Here is a 20,238-nt window from a genome sequence, read left to right as displayed (position 1 = left end):
AGACTAGAAGGCAGATTCTGCTTTGTAAAATGTACTTGTCATTCGCTTTCACTATTTCAAGAACATGATTTAACCCATATTGCACATCTACAGGTAAAGTGCTGAAAATGACTAGCACCTAGTAATTGCTCAATACATATTGGTTATTTTCATTATTATTAATATCTAAATTGTTCAATATGATGAATCACATGGTGTCTTTTAATTCTTGCTATATGTAGTGAGGATAATTTGTCTTTTATTAACTTGTATCTTTACAAATAGAATATTGAAACTATCTTTGCAAAAAGTATAACTGAGAACATTGTGACAGTGAAAGGGATCTGACCCAGCTGACTCCATCTTTCTTCTAACCTCCAAGCTGCCCTCATTCATTGCTGCACATAAGCCAAACTACCTTTGGGAGGAATTTAGTTTCTAGTTTAACTTTGAAACAAAGTCAGTCACATCTCTTTCCTAAAACAAACCCCTTTCTTACCTGGGGACAAGACTGCCTCTTAAAGGCTAACAAATTAGACACAAGACTAGAAATTACGGTTTAGAAGTCATACAGCTGAAGGCTGCCAGATTCTGAACCTCCCCAAATTGTTTCTGGGGATAACATCATTTGTCAAACTTAAAATCAGTGTTTGAGATGTTTCGCGGACCCCACACTTGATAGATCAGCTGGAACCCCCCAGATCAATAAACTGGCTCATCTGATCTTGTGGCCCCCACCAAGGAACTGACTGAGCACAAGAAGACAGCTTCTACTCACTATTATTTCATCTCAGACCCAACCAATCAGCATTTCCCACTTTCCAACCACCTACAGGCCAAATTATCCATAAGAGCCTGAATCTCCAATTTTATAGGGAGACTGATTTGAGTAATAATAAAACTCCAATCTCCTGTAAGCCCACTTTGTGTGAATTAAACTCTTACCCTATTGCAATTCCCCTGTCTTGATAAATTGGCTCTTGTCTAGGCAGCAGGCAAGGAGAACCCGTTGGGTGTTTACAGTATGGGATATTAAACTTAAATTACATTTTATTGAGTTATGTTACAATATTTATACCCTCTTTCAACAATTTTTGGCATATACTTAATTTTAATAACCATACTTAAAATACTTTTTGTGCAAAACACTGTGCTAATTTGGCTACAGTAGTAACCTCTAGGCTCTGTATCTTATAACTTTTCTTAAATTTTTCTTTGCCTTTCATCTTTTGATGAATTGAGATAGATTTTATTTTCGAGAAGTCTATTTGGTCATAAAAATGAATCCTTAGATATTTGAGAATAGTTCTCCTCTTGTTTCTACTTATGATAGACTTCTTGTTTGGACATAAAATTCTTTTGCCACTAACTTTTCTACTTTAAAGCAAAAAGACATTTCAAATTCAGGCTTCTGTATGAGATATATGAGTACCACATGATTCTGACTTCTTGCAGGTAGCCTGTTTTTCTTCTCCTCATTTTTTTCCCTGCCTGAATGCTTGAAGGATTTTTTTCCCCTTTATCATTTTAGTTCAGAAAATGAAAAATTCCAATTATATCTTAGTGCAAGTGAGTCCTTCTCAGCCTCTAGGTTGATGTTGTATTCCCTTGCTTTTGCTTTCTTTTTTTTTTCCCAGATCTGTGTTGTTTTTCACTTTTTTTCTTTAGCATTTGAATAAAGAGAGATTCATCTAGGCCTGGTGTGTGCCAATAGATGGGGTATGTGGCTTTGCCTTAGCTCCTCTTTCTGCTTGTTGGAGTGGAGGATTTTCAGATTCACAGTCGGGTGTATTTTCTGGTACTGAGACATTCCCTCATGCAGGACTGCAGTTTGCTGTGAAAGCTCTTGTTATCCCATTACTAGATTATTTTCATTTAACATTCTGGATTAATGCAGTGATTTCCTGAGCTCCCCAGTTGCATGAACACTGGAGTACTGCCTCCCTCAACCCAACCAGCATTCGAGATCCTGAACTCACCTCCTAGGACCTTCTGAGCTACCAAAAGCCTTCTTGTACCTCTTACTCAGTGGCTTACCTGAGAGTTCCCATCTCGGAATGCATAGGAGCTAGGGGAAGGATGTGGAAAGGACAACACTGTGTCTTAAAAAGCAGCAATATCCTGACTTTAAAATGGGCCTAAGAAGACACTTCACCAAATAAGATATGTAGATGGCAAGTAAGCCTATGAGAAGATACTCTGTATAAGATGTTGTCAGGAAAGTGCAAATTAAAACAACAGGAGACCACTACATGCCACACTTGCTAGAATAAGCAAAATGCAGAACACCAACAGTACCAAATGCTGGTGAGGATGTGGAGCAACAGGAACTTTCATTCATTGATGGTGGGAATGCAAAATGGAACAGCCTGTTTGGAACACAATTTCTTACGAAACTAAACATACTCTTATAAAAATAAATATCCTTATTCTATGATCCAGCAATCACAATTTCCATGGTGTTTATCCAAAGGAGTTGAAACTTATGTTCACACAAAAATCCACACATTGATGTTTGTGGCAGATTTATTCATAATTCTGAAAAAGGTAGAAGCAAGCAAGATGTCTTTCAGTAAGTGTCTTAATCCATTCAAGCTGCTATAACAACAACAAAACGCATAGATTTGGTGGGTTTTAAACCACATAAATTCATTGCTCACAGTCCTGGAGGCTGGAAGTCCAATATCAAGGCTTGCAGACTCTGTGACTGATGAGGGCTGGTTCCTGGTTCATAGATGTCACCTTCTTGTTGTGTCTAAGTCCCTAATCTCTGTCATGAGGTTCCACTCTGATGACCTCATCACCTCCCAAAAACTCCAACCTCCTAACATCTCCCCTTGGGAGTTAGACTTCTATACAGGAATTTTTAGAGGGACACAAACCTTCAGTCTATAGCAGTATGTGAATATATAAATAAACTGTGGTACATCCAGAAATGGAATATTCTTCAGCACTAATAAGAAATAAACTATCAAGCCATGAAAAGACATGGAACAAACTTAAATACATATGACTAAGTGAAGGAGCCAATTGGAAAGTCTTACATAATCTATGAGTCCAGCTCTATGATACTTAGGATATGGCAAAACTGTGGAGAGAGTAAAAAGAGCTGTCATTGCCAGGTGTTAAGCGGAAGGATGAATATGCAGAGAACAGAAGATGTTTAGGGCAGTGAATCTATTCTGTATGATACTCCAATGGTGGATCCGTGTCATGATACATTTGCCCAAACCTATAGAATATGCATCATGAAAAATGAACCCTCATGTAAACTGTGGACATGCATGAGTAATGATGTGTTCATGGAAGGCCATTAATTACAACAGAAGCACCACTGTGATGGAGGATGCTGATAGTGGAGGAGGCTGTACATGTGCGGGTGCTGAGGGTAGGTAAGAATTCTCTGTACTTTCATCTCAATTTTACTGTGAATCCAAAAGTTTTCTCAAAAATATATATATATATATATATATGTATATACACATACACACACATATATGAAAAGCAACAATGTCATAAGTGTGTGTGTTGGGAGGGGTAGGGGGAAGTTATCCATTTTCCGTTCCATGTGAATCCTGAAGCAGTAGACAAACAAGTATGCAATATGCATGGATATCACTTATTTTAGCTGGCATCTTTGTTTCAGTATATATTGTAAACCAGGTGTTGGCTAAGAAAAGTTGTTACCAAAAGGACTCATCACAGACATACACGAATATGCATTTATGAGCTGTAAAATACTAGTTCCCCAAAGATGCCTGCAGCATCTCTCCTGTGGCAGCAGCAGGAAACTAATGCATGTGTATATGCCTATTGATAGAAAACCCAGTGAGTGCATACATTTTTAAAGCACAGAGCTGAGAGTTGAAACATTCTCCTTCCTGACTTCAAATGGTGCCTGATCCCCATGTCGACACTGTATAAAAATGCATGTGTTACTCACAGTAATAATGAAAGAGAACTTTATTTAGTCGTACAAAAATCCAGTATGGGTCGTAAAAAAGCCACTCAACGTGTGTATCCTCCTTTGAGCATGAGATTGAAGATGAGCCTGCAAGTGACAATATACAGGCTTTTCTGTACTCAAGCTACTCAATAAGGATGCAGATGTTTACAGAATGGGATGGCTTCAGAGTGTAGAGTTGGTGGCAGTGCTTCTCAATGGGAATTTTTTTTCTCCCATCCCTTGCTTGGAAAGCACATTTGTTGGTGAAATTCTGCACCGGTGTGGATTTGCTCTCGTTAAGAAAGACGTAGAATTTTTGCTATGCACTCTTAAGGCCCCAAAATAGGGTCTGGAGGTAGGGAACATAAGGCCGATTCACACTTCAGCTATGACAGGAAATACCCTCTCCATAGGGTGAACACCAAATAAATGACTTTGTAACATTCTTCATCCTCTCCATTTACATAGGGCATACACCAAGTAACCAATGGAATCCTCTAGAGGTTATTTAAACTCTCAAAATTCTGTACAGGGCCCTTGGGCCCCTGTGCTAGAGCCCACTCCCACAATGTAGAGTGTACTTTAATTTTCAATGAATCCCATCATTCCTTCCTTGCTTTGTTTTTGCATTTTGTCCGATTCTTTATTCAAGATGCCAAGAACCTGGACACCCTCCACCGATAACGTCTTCCTTTTCATAATAATGAGCTTTGCTCACCAATCCAGAAGGATTTACACTAACAACGCTGAGGTTTATGTAAGGAAGGAATTGCACATGGTGGGAGCCAAGTGCAACATCAGCCCGGACACATTCTTGTTTGAGAGTAGAAGGTAGAGTCGTTACTTAGGCATCTCTGAAAAAGAGCTGAGTGTCCAGCTGTCTGGAGGGTTGTGTCCATGACAATCCCTAACAATCACTGCTTCCATGACACCTACAGGATGCTGGCCTTGGTCTAAGTCCTTGCTGCTGAACCATCTCAGAGGGGTAAGGTTCCTGCCCTCCTAGAGCACACAGTTAAGGGGACTTCACCCCAGTTTCTCCAGGAGTTTAGGGTCAATCTGTGGTTTTCCTTTTACACGGAAATTTACAAGAAGACAGAGAATACCTTAGAGAGGATCTTGTCTAACAGCAGGAAAATTAAGAATGAGTGATGTACCTGCATTTCTGAATTAGTGGTGAGACTTTACATATTTTCTTAGATAGTAAAACCTAGGACCTATAACTTTTTGCTGAATTGGCATGAATATCAAAGGTTCTTGATATTTTCTTCTTTTTTTGCTACATTGTACATCCACATAAATTTATGCTACTATATATAAGTTTACTGTGGACATTCATGTGAGTTTGTGCTACTATATATTTTCATATATGTTTATACTACTTTTTCTATGTATGTGAGTTTTCAGCTACTATTAAATAAATGCATTCCCTGTACTTCCTTGTCTTTCAGTTGTCCCTAACTGGCATTCTGGTCAAAGGGTAGAAAGTTTGGAGAATGACTAAGTTAAGGACCATCTTAAATAATGAGACATTGAGTTCCTCTATGAGGACTTAATTAAGTTTATAAATTAAAAAATGAACGTGGCACTTGCTGTTTTATATGAATTATACATTTGTTACAGTTATGTAAGTTCCATATAGGTATTATTTTATGGTATATTAGAATTAAAAAATAGACTTTCCATTTATCTTGCATGTTTTTCACATGTACCTCAAAACCTAAAATGCAATAAAAAAGTACTTAGACAATTTCTTAAAGCTCCAGCTCAGATTTGAGAAATGAGAGGAGTATGGGGGGAGGGGACTTAAAAATCTGGCATACTACTTCTGATTACCTTAAAAGTATTTGCAAAAGTGGTACTATGTGTTTTGGCTTAGAATTTACATGACATCAGAGACAATTTTGCAAAGACAATGAGAATGGCCCCTGCGAGTTTTTGTTTAAAATTTTTCTTAGTATTAATTTGTTTTCCTAAGTAAGATCAAATCAGTGAGTTGATTTTGATTGTATGCATACTCCAGCTTTGTTGCCGCCTGCTTCTTTGGAGTGGGTCTTAGGTATAAATCAATCTATAAGAAATAACCCCTGTTGCTGACATGTAGGTCTGCAGGAGAAGGAACCTGAAGGGATAGATCTGTTCTCTTGCACAGCAGCTGGGGTGGGGCTCAGCTCTTGCATTCAGGATGGGAGAGACAAGAAGGGAATTTTCTGGGAAGCTCCAGAGCTCCTGTATCCTGCTCACAGACTGGCTGGTATCCTCAACTCCTCTTGTTTGGATGCTGCTAGAAACCCAACACCCTGCTTCCTGTGGCTCTCCCCTCTCCATTCCAAGCCAGAGACTTAGACATGGGAGTCAAGGCCCCCTAAGTCATATTCCAGGAGGAGCCAGAAATACCATGTCCATCACCTTTCACCAAGCTCCCAAGGAGCAGAAAAATGGTCTTCGATATTATACCACCTGCCAGGGGACTTCCTTTCCTTTCCACTACATCTTACACATTTCCTTTTAGTAAGTGCCTGGGGCAGAGAGCTCAGTATGATCAGACCACGCGGGTGGGCAGCGAATGACCCAGCGCTAAGCTGTTTCTTTCTGCCCCAGTTCTCTTCATTCATTTGGAAGCTGTTCTGCCGCAGGGTGATGTGTGATTTTCATTTCTTTGTCATTGGCAAGGTCCGGTGTGTGTTTCCTAGTGCAGCTCTGAACCATCTTCTGGGACAAGTTGCCCAGGGAAATATATTTTTTCGCCGTATGTGGTCCTAAAACATTATGTGCAGTAACAATATTTATTCCCTCCGCGTGCTTTTGCAGGATGCCATTTCTCATGGCTGGATCCCATGCTCCATGGCTCCTTCAGTAAACATCTTAATACTTTCAGGCTGCCATGACAACAACAACAGAATCTCATAGACTTGGTGGCTTTTAAACAATGCAAATTTAAGTTGTGGCTGGAAGTCCAAGATCAAGTCTAAGATCACCTCTCCCTTAACTTCAGTAGACAGCAAACCATCTTCCACTTGGGTGCTCTTTGAAGTTACATGAGAGCTTCTTTCCCAAACATGTTTATTTTTATTTAAAGAATTTTAAAAATGCAACCTTTTAAATTTGATTTTTTAAAATATATGCCCATGTGGGGGCCATTGCCTTTGGCTCCCTGGAGGTTCACTGGAAAATAACTGACATGATGCAGATTGATCAATAGGAGAAATGGCATACAAATGTATTTAAAGTGTATACACTGGAGCCTTTAGAATGAAGACCCAACCCAGTAGTAAGGTACAGAAACTGATATAGCAGCTTCAGGTTACAGAATAAATGTAGAGTGAAGCATGGCCAAAAACAGGAGAGGTATTTTTGTTGGTCAACCAGGTTTAGTGTACAGATAGGTTATGGTGTCAGAGGCATTTGAACCAGAGTGACTCCATCTTGAGTAGGGGCTAGGTAAAATCAGACTGACACCTATGGGGCTGCATTACCAGGAAGTTAGACATCCTAAGTAACAGGATGAGATAGGAGGTCAGCACGAGATACAGGTTGTATTAGTCTGTTCTCATGCTGCTAATGCAGACATACCTGAGACTGATAATTTATAAAGGAAAGAGGTTTAATTAATTCACAGTTCAACATGGCTGAGGAGGCCTCAGGAAACACAATCATGTGGAAGAGGAAGCAAAATCATCCTTCTTCACATGTGGTAGCAAGGAGAAATGTCAAGCAAAAGGGAGAAAAGCCCCTTATAAAAACCCTCGGATGTCATGAGAACTCACTCAATATCATGAGAACAGCAGCATAGGGTTAACTGTCCCCATGATTCAATTACCTACAACCAGATCCCTCCCACAACATGGGGGAATTATAGGAATTACAATTCAAGATGAGGTTTATGTGGGGACACAGCCCAAACCGTATCAAGGTCATCAAGTGCTTCCTGATAAAACAGGTAAAGAAGCCAGCCAAAACCCACCAAAACCAAGATGGCAATGAGAGTGACCTCTGGTCCTCCTCATGGCTGATTATATGCTAATTATAATGCATTAGCATGCTAAAAGGCACTCCCATCAATGCCATGACAGTTTACAAATGCCATGGCAATGTCCTGATGTTACCCTATATGGTCTAAAAAGGGGAGGGGCCCTCCATTCTAGCAATTGCCCACCCCTTTGGAAGACTCAAGGGGTGGAAGACTCAAGAATAATCCACCCCTTGTTTAGCATATCATCAAGAAATAACCATAAAAATGGGCAACCAGCAGCCCTTGGTGCTGCTCTGCTATGGAGTAGCTATTCTTCATTCCTTTACTTTCTTAATAAACTTGCTTTCGCTTTACTCTATGGACTTGCCCTGAATTCTTTCTTGTGTGAGACCCAAGAACCCTCTCTTGGTGTCTGGATCCGCCCCCTTTCCAGTAACATTGGGTGTGAGAAAGAAAGAGGGCTGGCTAGCAAAACAGGTTTTGTTGTGTAGGTGAAGTCTGATAAGTCGTGGTCCTCCGAGAGAAGAGATGGTAAATATTTCTTTTCAGACTTAAATTTAAAGGTGTCAGACTCAGTCTCTTCTAGATCCTGGAAAGATATGGAAATGGCCTGGATACATTCATGGTGATTCTCTGTAGATGCAAATATCTACCCACAATAGACAGCTTTGCAAGGGCGCATCTATTGGCTGACCCTGTGGAAGGAATTTCAAAGTATGTCAAAGAAATATATATATATCAAGGTAACATATTTTTATTTCCTTCACCCACTACATATACTGTTTTATTTATTTATTTATTTATTTTGAGACAGGGTCTTACTTTGTCACCTAGGCTGAAGTGCAGTGGCAAGAACATGGCTCACTGCAACATGGAACTCCCTGGGCTACAGTTGTTTTTTATTATTATTATTTTTAATGTCTAAAAGTAATTGCACATATAGGATAAAAGAAATATATTTTCTTCCCACCTTATACTCATGCCTGAGGCCACTTCAAAGAAAAGACAGATTAACTTGGGGAAAGTGAACACACTTCTTTAGTGTTATTTTTTATGTCACACAGGAGCTTTCATGAGGAAATGAAAACTTAAAAAACAGGAAACTGGGGTCTGCTTGAAAGTGGAGAGTGGGAGGAAGCAGAGGAGCAGAAAAGATTACTATTGGGTTCTGGGCTTAATACCTGGGTCATGGAATAATTTAGACAGACAACCTCCATGACATGATTTGCCTACTTAACAAACCATCGCATGTACCCCTGAACCTAATAGTAGTTATAAAACCAAACAAACAAACAGGGAAACCTGCAAGTTTTCATGCTTATTTAGATTTGATGAAGAGTGGGCAGTCATGGAGAAATGTAACTGGAGGACAAGAGTCTGTGACCTAATGGAAACAAACTTGGGGGAACTTTAACAAGACCTGTTTTTAGATTCTTCATCTTCAGAGATAAAGATGTTCCTTCCCCCAGGTATGAGGACGGCCTCTCTTGAATGAAGGCCTTAGTGAAGAGGCGTTTTTGTCTGGGGTAAAACCCTAGGTTTGTTGTCCTATGGCCATGGAAAACTAGGATTCGGACACACCAGAATGAGGTTAAGAGTGGAAGAATAATAGGCGAAAAAAAGAGAAAAACTCTTTCTGCTGCAGAGAATGGGGTCCTGGAGAAAATGGGTTGCACAGTTGCACAGTTGCACAGTTACACAGTGAAATGCAGGAAGTTTTATAGATTAGCTTGAGGAGGTAGTCTGATTTACACAGGGCACAAAAGATTGGCTGGACAAGGTGTACCATTTACATAGCACTCAAAGAATCTGACTGTCAATCTTAATCTTTTATTATGCATATGGTTCTCTACCTGGTCAGTGCCATCTTGCCTGGTCCTTACTATACAGGTAGCCCTGCTCTACTGGCACAGCTGCTGGCATTCACCCACGCAAACTTCCAACTTGCTTATCTGTGCCTGCAGCTTGATTTTTCAGGCTGCTATTTGTGAGAAAATAAATTATTTTGGTCTGCTCTATATTAAAAGGGACGCCTTGCTGAGGACTCCTTTTACCTTAACTATCTGCCTAAATACTCTCTTTCTTTCTCACTCCTATATCATTAGGACCTGCTTTGGGGAAGTTCAGAAAATCCTTCCTAGGTTTCATGGCCTGCTTTGGAAGAGAAGGATCAGGGGAAGGTGAGCATGGATTTTGCGCTCTACTGTTTTCCCAAATGCCAAGAATTGAGTGCTGGGGTTGAGGATGTGCCACCCTGAGCCCCAGAACTCACAAGCTTTCCAAGCAGTCTCTTCTTCATCATCTTTGGAACAGGGCAGTCTCAACCCTTTTCTCCTGACCCCACTATCATCAGACAATTGGACCTGTGCCTTGAACCCCATGCTCAGGCTGTGAGTGTCTCTCCTGTTCCTGTCTTCACTCATAGAGCCCTGCCCTTTGTGAGGATGCAGACTTACATTGTGTGTGGAGCCAGTTCTATGTGACCTACATCAAGGTGTCTGGCTGCTTTGTGGGGTGAATCTCTCTTCCAGGGCCTCCCAATCTCACTGCTTTAAAATTATCCCCTGGGTGGAAGCTCCAAGCCTTGGCACCTTCCACATGGCATTGAGCTTGTGGGTACACAAAAGTCGAGGATTGAAGTTTGAGAACCTCCACCTAGATTTCAGAAGATATATGGCAATGCCTGGATACCCAGGCAAAAGTTTGCTGCAAGGGAGAGGCCCTCATGGAGAACCTCGGCTAGCTCAGTACAGAAGGGAAATGTGCCTTCTGGGGCACTGCCTAGTGGAGCTGTGAGAAGAGGGCCACCGTTCTCTAGATCCCAGAATGATAGATCCACTGACAGCTTGTACCATGCACCTGGAAAAGCCACAGACACACAATGCCAGCCCGTGAAATCAGCTGGAAGGGAGGCTGTACCCTCCGCCCCTCCACAGGGGCAGAGCTGCCCAAGACTATGCAAACCCACCTCTTGCATCGGTGTGACCTGGATGTGAAATCTGGAATCAAAGGAGATCATTTTGGAGCTTTAAAATTTGACTTCCCTACTAGATTTTAGACGTGCATGGGCCCTGTAACCCCTTTGCTTTGGCCAATTTCTCCCATTTGGAACAGTTGTATTTACCCAACACCTGCACCCCCACTGTATCTAGGAAGTAACTAGCTTGCGTTTGATTTTGCAGGCTCATAGGGACTTGACTTGTCTCAAATGAGACTTTGGACTTTGGATTTTTGGGTTAAGCTGAAATGAAGTAAGACTTTTAGGGAACTGTTGGGAAGGCATGATTGGTTTTGAAATAGGAAGACATGAGACTTGGAGGGGCTGGGGTGGGATGATAGGGTTTGGCTGTGTCCTAACCCAAATCTCAACTTGAGTTGTATCTCCCAGAATTCCCATGTGGTGTGAGAGGGTCCCATAGGGAGGTAATTGAATCATGGGGGCCAGTCTTTTTCCCGTGCTATTCTCATGATAGTGAATAAGTCTCATGAGATCTGATGGATTTATCTGGGGTATCTGCTTTGCTTTCTCCTCATTTTCTCTTGCCACCACCATGTAAGAAGTGCCTTTTGCTTCCCGCTGTGATTCTGAGGCCTCACCAGCCATGTGGAAGTGTAAGTTCAAGTAAACCTCTTTTTCTTCCCAGTCAAAAAAAAATATGCAAAAAAATAATATATTTTATGTCTGGATGATAGATTTATGGCTGTTACATTATTATCTGTACATTTCTGAATGCATGAAATATTTTCTAATAAAAATACAAAATGTAATCCAAAATTATCCCCTGTGTGTTCTCTCTTCCACTCTCATAATATTATGCATTGGTAGAGACACCATGGGGCAAACTGGGCCTCATCTGTAGCTCAACTACACCTCATCTACTGCTCAATATCAATTGCAAAAGGAAAATTCTTTTATAAAAATTAAGAGACTGCAAAGTCCCCTGTCAGATCCCTGTGATTATGAATGGAGACAAAGTATTACAAGTGAAAACCTAGTTTAGAAAACATACCATGAATCCATGAAGACATGTTTCAAATATGATTTTGAGTGAATTCGTTCTTCCATTGCCCCATTCAGTCTATGGAGATAAAAGGGGAACTTTGAAACTTCATTTAGTAGCACTCAAATCTTTGCAATGTATGGTGCTCCAAAGGAACCTATATCATATCTCCAAGGACCATTTTGTATTGCAGAGGAGAAATGAGTATTGAATCCATGAATTAGCAAGTGTGGAATTGTACCATATCTTCTTGAATGAATGGTACATTTACATTTCAGGATGGAGGGAGTGTGTGGGTACCTGTGCTTCTGTTGGTATGCATGTATAAAACATTACTAAGACTCAGGGTGAGGAGACAAAGAATTCTAAGAAGAAAGCTTTCATGGAGAACAATTTTCTGAATTATCTTCTCTTGAATAGAAGACCCAATCTTTGTGTTGCTGGTTTATGCCATAGTGATGCCCAAATCTGACCCCCTCTTTAATACATTGCTGGGATTTTCATTCTTTATCCATATTTAAGTGATGTCACTTGAGTATTAAAATTCTGGGGTCTCAGTACATTTTACCAAATATTTTCTGTGAAAAAGCATGTCTTTCTGGGAGGAATTTTCTATTGAGCTCTAGAAACAGCAAGAAAGAAGAGAATGAACAATTTGTATATACCTTTTGTTCTTTGTTTCTTCAACATTTTGAACTATCATCATCATTATTTGTAGTAGTAAAATTTATTAAATCATAGGAAAGCAGGCTTAGGAAGAATCAATGATGTATACACACTTCTGAAGTGGTTTAATTAAATTCAGCTGTATACTCAAATCTGTATAAATCCAAAATGCATGATGTTTTCACCCAACTACAGGGATATTGTATCTTACCTGTGGCAGGTGATAGAAGCCAAAGGAAGCAAGCTGGCCTGGATTTACTTGATCGTATAGGCTGGCTGCGTTCCAATCTTATTCCCAAGACACATTCACTATACAGACATCAATGGTAAGTCCAGTATGGACTTCACAATAAAGATGTCTTTCTGAGGAAAGGAGGAGGATTGACTGACTTGGTGTACATTTTGAATACATGAAATCTCATATGGAGAAAATTGAAAATTTAGAGGGTTTATTTGTCCTATTAGTTTTAGAATTTGCACAGTTATAAATATGTATCTGTACAAATTCATTTACTTTAAGTTGGGAAGCTATGGCTGGCAGGTGTACCCAGGAATTAAATCTTGAATGCAATATTCGGCAGGACTATTACAATGGCAGCCTGTCTGTGACACAAAACAGACCAATAAAAACCAAAAATAAAAACCTTTAGCCAATTCTAAATGCAATATCATCTTTATAGACTTTCCTTAGCTCTGCTGAGAGTTGCTCAGCATGTGCAGTTCAAACTGTTGGGGAGCTCGAAATAACCTAAAGGATACTACTCAAGGTGGTGTGTGTGGTACTGTAGACTTTGTGTATGTGTCTAAGCATCAAGGATATTGGAGAACAAAGCTTGCCCAGCTTGAGCAATGAGACTTCATATAGAATATGGGTTTTGAGGCATCTAACATAAACAAGAAAAGAAAGGCAAGAACTGTAGTTGGAGGGTGGAAGTTGCAACACACACACAGGCAGCCTGTTCTTCTAAGTTGCTGCTTGTGGACTTAGGTGAAAATATCCTAAATTTTGGGAGAAGATTGAAATAACATTTTCTAAATTAAAAATATACAGGGATAAATGAAAAATATACATATATATAACTCATATATATATATATGAGTTTAAATGGCGAGGAAGGGTTACATTTGTTCTGTTGATTCTCCAAGAGAAAATAAGTGACAATGAGTAAAAGTTATGGGAAGATTTGGTATAGTTTATTTAAAGTAGTAAGTATATTCCAACAGATTTGAGGTTTCTAAAAACAGAATAAACTTCTATGAAAAGCAGTGAGTTTTTGATCAGAGGATTTCAAGCAGAGACCAAATGACCAGCTCTCAGAAGTGCTGCAATTCTATCAGCATGTTTTATGGAGACTGGGATGTAGTCTAGGTTCTCACTCCTGGACATGTATCAGAATTCCATGGAAAAATGTTAGAGATAGCCTAGTTCTAGGCCTCACCCTCGGAGATTTTGATTCGGCAAGTTAGCCACGAAGCCCTGAATTGCTTTTTTTTTTTTTTTGACAAACTCTTTATCTCTATTTGATAATCAAATTCAAGGACTGGTATTTGAGACTCGCTGGACTTGAAAAACTCTAAACAACCAACCTTTTAATTTTAGGTTTTCAGTTTAAATGACTGTAACTGATGTCCTTGTTTACAGCAAAGTGGGCTGGGAGAAGACCTGGAATGAGAATCTCTTTTCCAGAGAAGAATGTGGCATATTTGGGGCATGTTATTTTCATCATTTTGCCAAATGGACAGGCCGGGTTTGTTTCATTTTTTTTTTAAATTTTCAATAAGTTATCCTTGAGGTGTATTTTCTGACAGTCTGATTTCTTCCCTCAAGCATTGGTCAGGAAAATGAGAGAAGAAATGTCTGTCCATTCGCTTAATAAACATTCAGCCATGGTGTTGTCACTGAAACAGTCATGAATAGCAACAAGAAAAAAGTGTCTATGTCCAGGGAACCTGGAGTTTAAAGAAGAAACAGAAACATTCTGACGTGAAAGGAGAAGTCCAAAATGTTATGGAGACCAGTAAGAGGTCTCTAATCCCAACTCGAGGAGAGAAAGAAGAGATAAGAAGAAATAGAAACACCCATTAAGCTCCAGTGGAGCATCTTTATTTTAAAGGTATTTTTGGTTGTGCTGAAAATTTTTCCAAGAGAGGAGTAACATAATCACATTTCAAAAGATCCCATTAGCTTTGGTTCTCAAAAGATTAGGAAGAGGGATGTCGTGTTTAATTTTATCTGAAGAATTATACACAAATAATTTTAAAAGTCAGATCTCATTTTAAAAAGGCTTATAGCAAAAAAACCCCCCACATTTTCTTATCCCAGCTTTCTCATTTTTGATTTAATTGCTTTTCCACAGGTCATCAAACTTTTTATTGTTTCTTCTGAAATTTAGACGGATATATTTGCCCATCGGTTAGTTTAGGCCTTTTATTATTAACATTAAAGCAGATTTTAAAAGATCTTGAAAATAAACAGAACCCTCACCCCTCCATCCTATTGAGATGTACCTCATCTCAATATCTGATAATATTTGGTGGCAGTCGTAGCCATTTGGGAGGTGAGGGTGGGTAATAGTTGAAACAATTTTCTGAAAAACTGAGATTTTTCAGAACAACTAGAAAAATGAGTCTTGCTTGAAAAGATGGCTCTCATTTCATTGTAAGAGAGAGAAGAAAAAGATTTGTAGGGTTTCAGATAACATGTTGAACTGGGTGCCAGAATAGTTCACAAATGAGGAAGTTATTGGGACATTCAGTAAAAAAAGAAACCTGGTGCCACGTGGCTCAAAGGGACAATGTGGGCTGATGTTCTCAGCTTCTTAAGTCCTAGGCGTCTGTACCAACCAGAATGAGAACCCAAAATCAAAAGGAGAGGGAGCCGTGTTAGGGCAATGCGAGTCTTGGGGCTGTCCGTGGTGCTGTCTTACCTCCCATGTTTTACCTGCAACGGCAGGCAAGGGTGAGTCAATCCTTTTCACTCCTGCCTTTGATGAGCCTGAAGCCCAGATGTGACTCCTTCACATGAACCCACTTACAAGTACTACAAAGTCTAGCAAAGGGCTGGCCACTTGTATCTTTCAGTTAATCTGATTTTCAACACGACTTGGCTAATCCTTGACAGTTGGTCAAGTCATGAGTCTCCTGACAGTTGTGCTGGGCTGAATCTGCTGAATATATATCAAAAGTTACACCCAAACCAAACATCTACCCCCATCGTCTGATCTGTGACCTACTACAGCAAGACAAGAGTGATAGCTGAATAGAGATGCTGAGAGTATGTGAACTGGCTGCTGGAAAAACCAGAAGGGGGATATTGGGGCATTAGTCTCAAGTGTCACAAGATTCCATTTTTCTGTTTCCAATTTTTTGTTACACCCTACAGGGGAAAAGGAGAGAGTAAGACCATTTTTCTCCTCTTAAACATTGTATTAGACTGGCTATTGGATGGGTTGCAGGAGAGACTTTTTTGGATGGAAGTCTCTGTTCCAAAGAAGATGTTTGGAAGAAAAACTGCTTTTCTTCCAAACATCTTAGCTATTCCCTTGTATTGTTTGTGTTTATGTTTAAGTCTTTCAGTAGATTGTAAGGACCAAGTCCCTTCCCTCCCTCCCTCCCTCCTTTCTTTCTTTCTTTCTTTCTTTTCTTTTTCTTTCTTTCTTTCTTCCTCTCTCTTTCTTTCTTTCCCTTATTTCTTTCTCTTTCTCTACTTCCTCTTTCTTTCTTTCCCTTTTTTTTTCTTTTCCTTCCTTCCTTCTTTCCTTCCCTCTCTTTCTTCCTTCCTCTTCCTCTTTCTTTCTTTCTTTCTCTCTTTCTTTCTTTCTTTCTCTCTTTCTCTCTTGCCTCTCTCTTTCTTGCTGTCAAGACAGTTTCTCTCTCTGTTGCCCAGGCTGTAGTGTATTAGTGTGATCATAGCTCACTGCAGCCTTGACCTTCTTGGCTCAAGCGAACCTCTCACCTCAGCCTCCTATAGTGCTGGGAGCACAGACATGCGACACCATACCTGGCTAATTTTTTATTTTATTTTTTGTAGAGACTGGGTCTTGCTATGTTGCCCAGGCTGCTTTCTAATTCCTGAGCTCAAGTGATCCTCGGACTTCAGCTTCTCAAAGTGCTAGGATTACACAGGTGTAAGCCATCATGTGCAGCCTTTATTTCTTAAAGCTGAGATCCGTTCTTTAAAAAGCAAGGATACTTCATTTTTGTTTATTGAGCTATCTTTAAAATTTGAAGTTGCTGGGTCTTGGGGTAGGGAAAAACATAGGGTATTGTTTTGTTGATCCTTATCAAAACTTTATGGCAGAACTTGAAACCCTATCATGCTTTTCTATTTCCCACATATAAGGAAAAGCTAAGGTATCTCATACATAAAATGTCACATTAAAATAGTTTGAGTAATGTCTCTTCAGACTTTCTTATAGAAGACATCATTTATAAACTTTATATCCTTCCCCTCTTCCACTGCCCAAGGCATGGAGAAACTACCTGAGAATCCAAGTAACAGGTAAATAGATGTCTTGGGCAGGGTAATTTGCATAACAATGGAAAAGTGCAATTCCACTTGGTTTAAAGAAAAGATTACTGGAATTTTCAAGTCACTTAAGATTTGAAGGGTTTGACAGAATTGTCAAAACTCCTATTTATCATCCTTGCAAGATGAGTTTTTCAGAGTTACCTGTCTGGCATCAATCCCCAGCTCTCTGCAGTGTTTGCTGAGACATCTCATCCTCTTTGTGCTTTTAGTCTGAAGATGGTGGCTCAGACTGTGCACACCTTTCTCACTGTAATTTACAGCCTTGACACTCACCTGGAGTTGCAAATCCTTTTCTTGAGAAGATGCTATGGTGAAATTGCAGCACCAAAAACCGTGCTGTTTTGCTCTTGACTTTGTTCCAACCACATTGAAGCATCTCAATGTTGATGTCTCATGCTGTGTTAGTCACCATTCTTTCTCACATCCCCTGGCACCCTCTATTTTCTCCCTCCCTCTGAATGACCTCTTTTCCTGGAGGCCAGTTCCTGCTTTCTTTCTATACCTGAGTTGCATGTTATGGCAGCCCCTTTGGGGATCAACACATATTTGCACTTAAAATGGAGATGGACACTCTAGTTAGGGCCTCCTCCCTCTCACATCAATGAGTTGCAAGTGTTAACAGATAAAAATAACAGGCTGAGTGCGATGGCTCACTCCTAGAATCCCAGCACTTTGGGAGGCCAAGGCAGGAGGATCACTTGAACTCAGGAGTTTGAGATCAGGCTGGGCAATATAGTGAGACCCTGTCTCTATTTTTTTAAAAATAAGAAAAAAAAGTAATTAAAAAAATCCAAATATGGTGGCTCATGCCTATAATCCCAGAATTTTAGGAGGCTAAGGGAGGCAGATCAGTTGATGTCAGGAGTTCGAGACCAGTCTGGACAACATGGTGAAACCCCATCTCTGCTATAAATACAAAAATTAGCTGGGCATGGTGGCATTCACCTGTAGTCTCAGCTACTGGGGAGGCTGAGGTATGAGAATCACTTGAACCCGGGAGGTGGAGGTTGCAGTAAGCCGAGATCATGCTCCTGCACTCCAGCCTGGGTGACAGAGCAAGACGCTGTCTCAAAATAAATAAATAAATAAATAATGCCCACAGAGAATGATGCTGGTTGGAGAACATAGCTGTTTGCCTATCACTCCACTTCTGTTCACAGGATCAGTCAGTCCTCCCAAAATGTGAAAGACATGGAAAGAAATAAGAACTTCATCAGCACAAATGTATCAATGATATCCAAACCATTTGTAGGTTAAACCTGTATACACTTCTATTTTTGACAATCGAAATCTGACTTTTTGACTAAGACTAAGAGCGGCGAGGGGTTCTTAGTGTCACTGGGCTCTGCTTCAGGACAAAGGAATGTCTTCAAGTGCATGACTCTTTTCTCCACGTTAGTCCTGCCTCACTAGCAAAGCATAAATTACATGCAGTCTGTTGCCAAAAAGCAACCGTGTGATGAATGAGGAATGACGAACATTATCTAAAAATCCACTCTCTGTGTGGTTCGTGGAAAGGACCTGGGGCTGTAGTCGGCTGAGCTGAGGACAGCAATAGTAGTTCAATAGCTGTCTGAGTTTGGGCTCAATATCTAATTCTTGAGCTTCACCTGGTTGCTGTCATATTTCATTTTCCTTCTTTCTACCTTCCTTCTACATACTCGCTGATTGCTCATCCCCTCAGAGGGCAGTAGTTTCTCAGTTCAGTCCGAAGCTAATCTTATCATTGACTGCCAGGACTTACAATAAATCTGAATGAAGATGGTGTTGCCCTTTATGAAGCATTTTGGGAATTCATAGGGCCATTTTCATTATCCTATACTTTTAACATATAGTAACTGTTTTCATAAGGAGTCTGAGAATTGCAAAAACTGAGGTAAGACTGTACTTTGTTTTGTTTAGAAATTTTCCAAATGTTGAGCCCTGCTTTGGAAAATCATGTCAGTGATATGCACTCCACTCACCATATTGGAGCATCACAGCACATGGCGGAGTTTGCAAATAGGGCTGTGTTTGCTGTGATCATTTGCTACAACCTGTTTCATGTCATAGCCTAGGAAGTACCTTTGACATTACGCTTGTAATTAAGAGCAGCCCAGGCTCATGTGCAGAAATATCGTGCGTTCTCTCCCTGGACAGTCTGCAGTTTGGCTTTGCATTTATCCCTACTTCATTTGCAGTCACTTCCTTCCTTTTTTCTTTTACTACTCTCAACTAAACCTTATTTGTTGTACCTCATCTTAATGTTAGTTGTTATTCTAGTGCCATCTGCATACTGATTTTTCATGTCCTGCATTTTCTCTTAGGAACTTTTTCTAATCTCCTCTTGTTCTCTTGGTTTTTGTTTTTGAGACAGGGTCTCTGTTCTCCAGGTTGGAGCGCAGTGGCACCACCACTACTCACTGTAGCCTGGAACTTCTGGGCTCAAGTGAGCTTTCCACCTTACCATTCCAAGTAGCTGGGACAACGTGTACATGTCACCAAACGCATGCCTGGCTAATTATTTTTTTATTTTTTGTAGAGATTGGGTCTCACTATGTTGTGCAGCCTCTGATCTCCTGTTAAACCCAGGCTTATGCATCCTAAGGAGGTACAGGGATGTGTGTCTCCTGATGTCTTCTTGTGCAATTATGCCTGATCACTTCCATATTGGAATACACGTTTATAAGAACTACCTTCCTTGGTTTTATCATTTATATCATGGTTAGGATATTATCTCAACTCATTTTCAAATTATGACTGTGGTAGGTTCTGTGATACATGAATTTTATTTCAAGATATAAAGAAGGCATTACATTTGGTATATTTTAAAAGGCATAAAGGGCTTGCTGCTGTGGCTCACGCCTATAATCCCAACACTTTGGGAGGCTGAGGCAGGAGAATTGCTTAAGTTCAGGAGTTCAAGACCAGCCTGAGCAACAAAGGGAGACCCTATCACTACAAAAAAAAAAAAAATCAATAAATTAGTCGCGTGTGATGGTGCGCACCTGTAATCCCAGATACTGGGGATACTGAGATGGGTGGATCCCTTGAGCATATGAGTTTGAGGCTGTAGTGAGCTATGATTGCACCACTGCACTCCAGTGTGGGTGCTAGAGAAAGATTCCATATCTCAAAATTCTTAAAAAGCATATTGATTGTG

This window comes from Callithrix jacchus, chromosome X (genome assembly GCF_049354715.1).
Source record: "Callithrix jacchus isolate 240 chromosome X, calJac240_pri, whole genome shotgun sequence".
NCBI classification, from domain to species: Eukaryota; Metazoa; Chordata; class Mammalia; order Primates; family Cebidae; genus Callithrix; species Callithrix jacchus.
Note: the sequence above shows the minus strand (reverse complement) of the source record.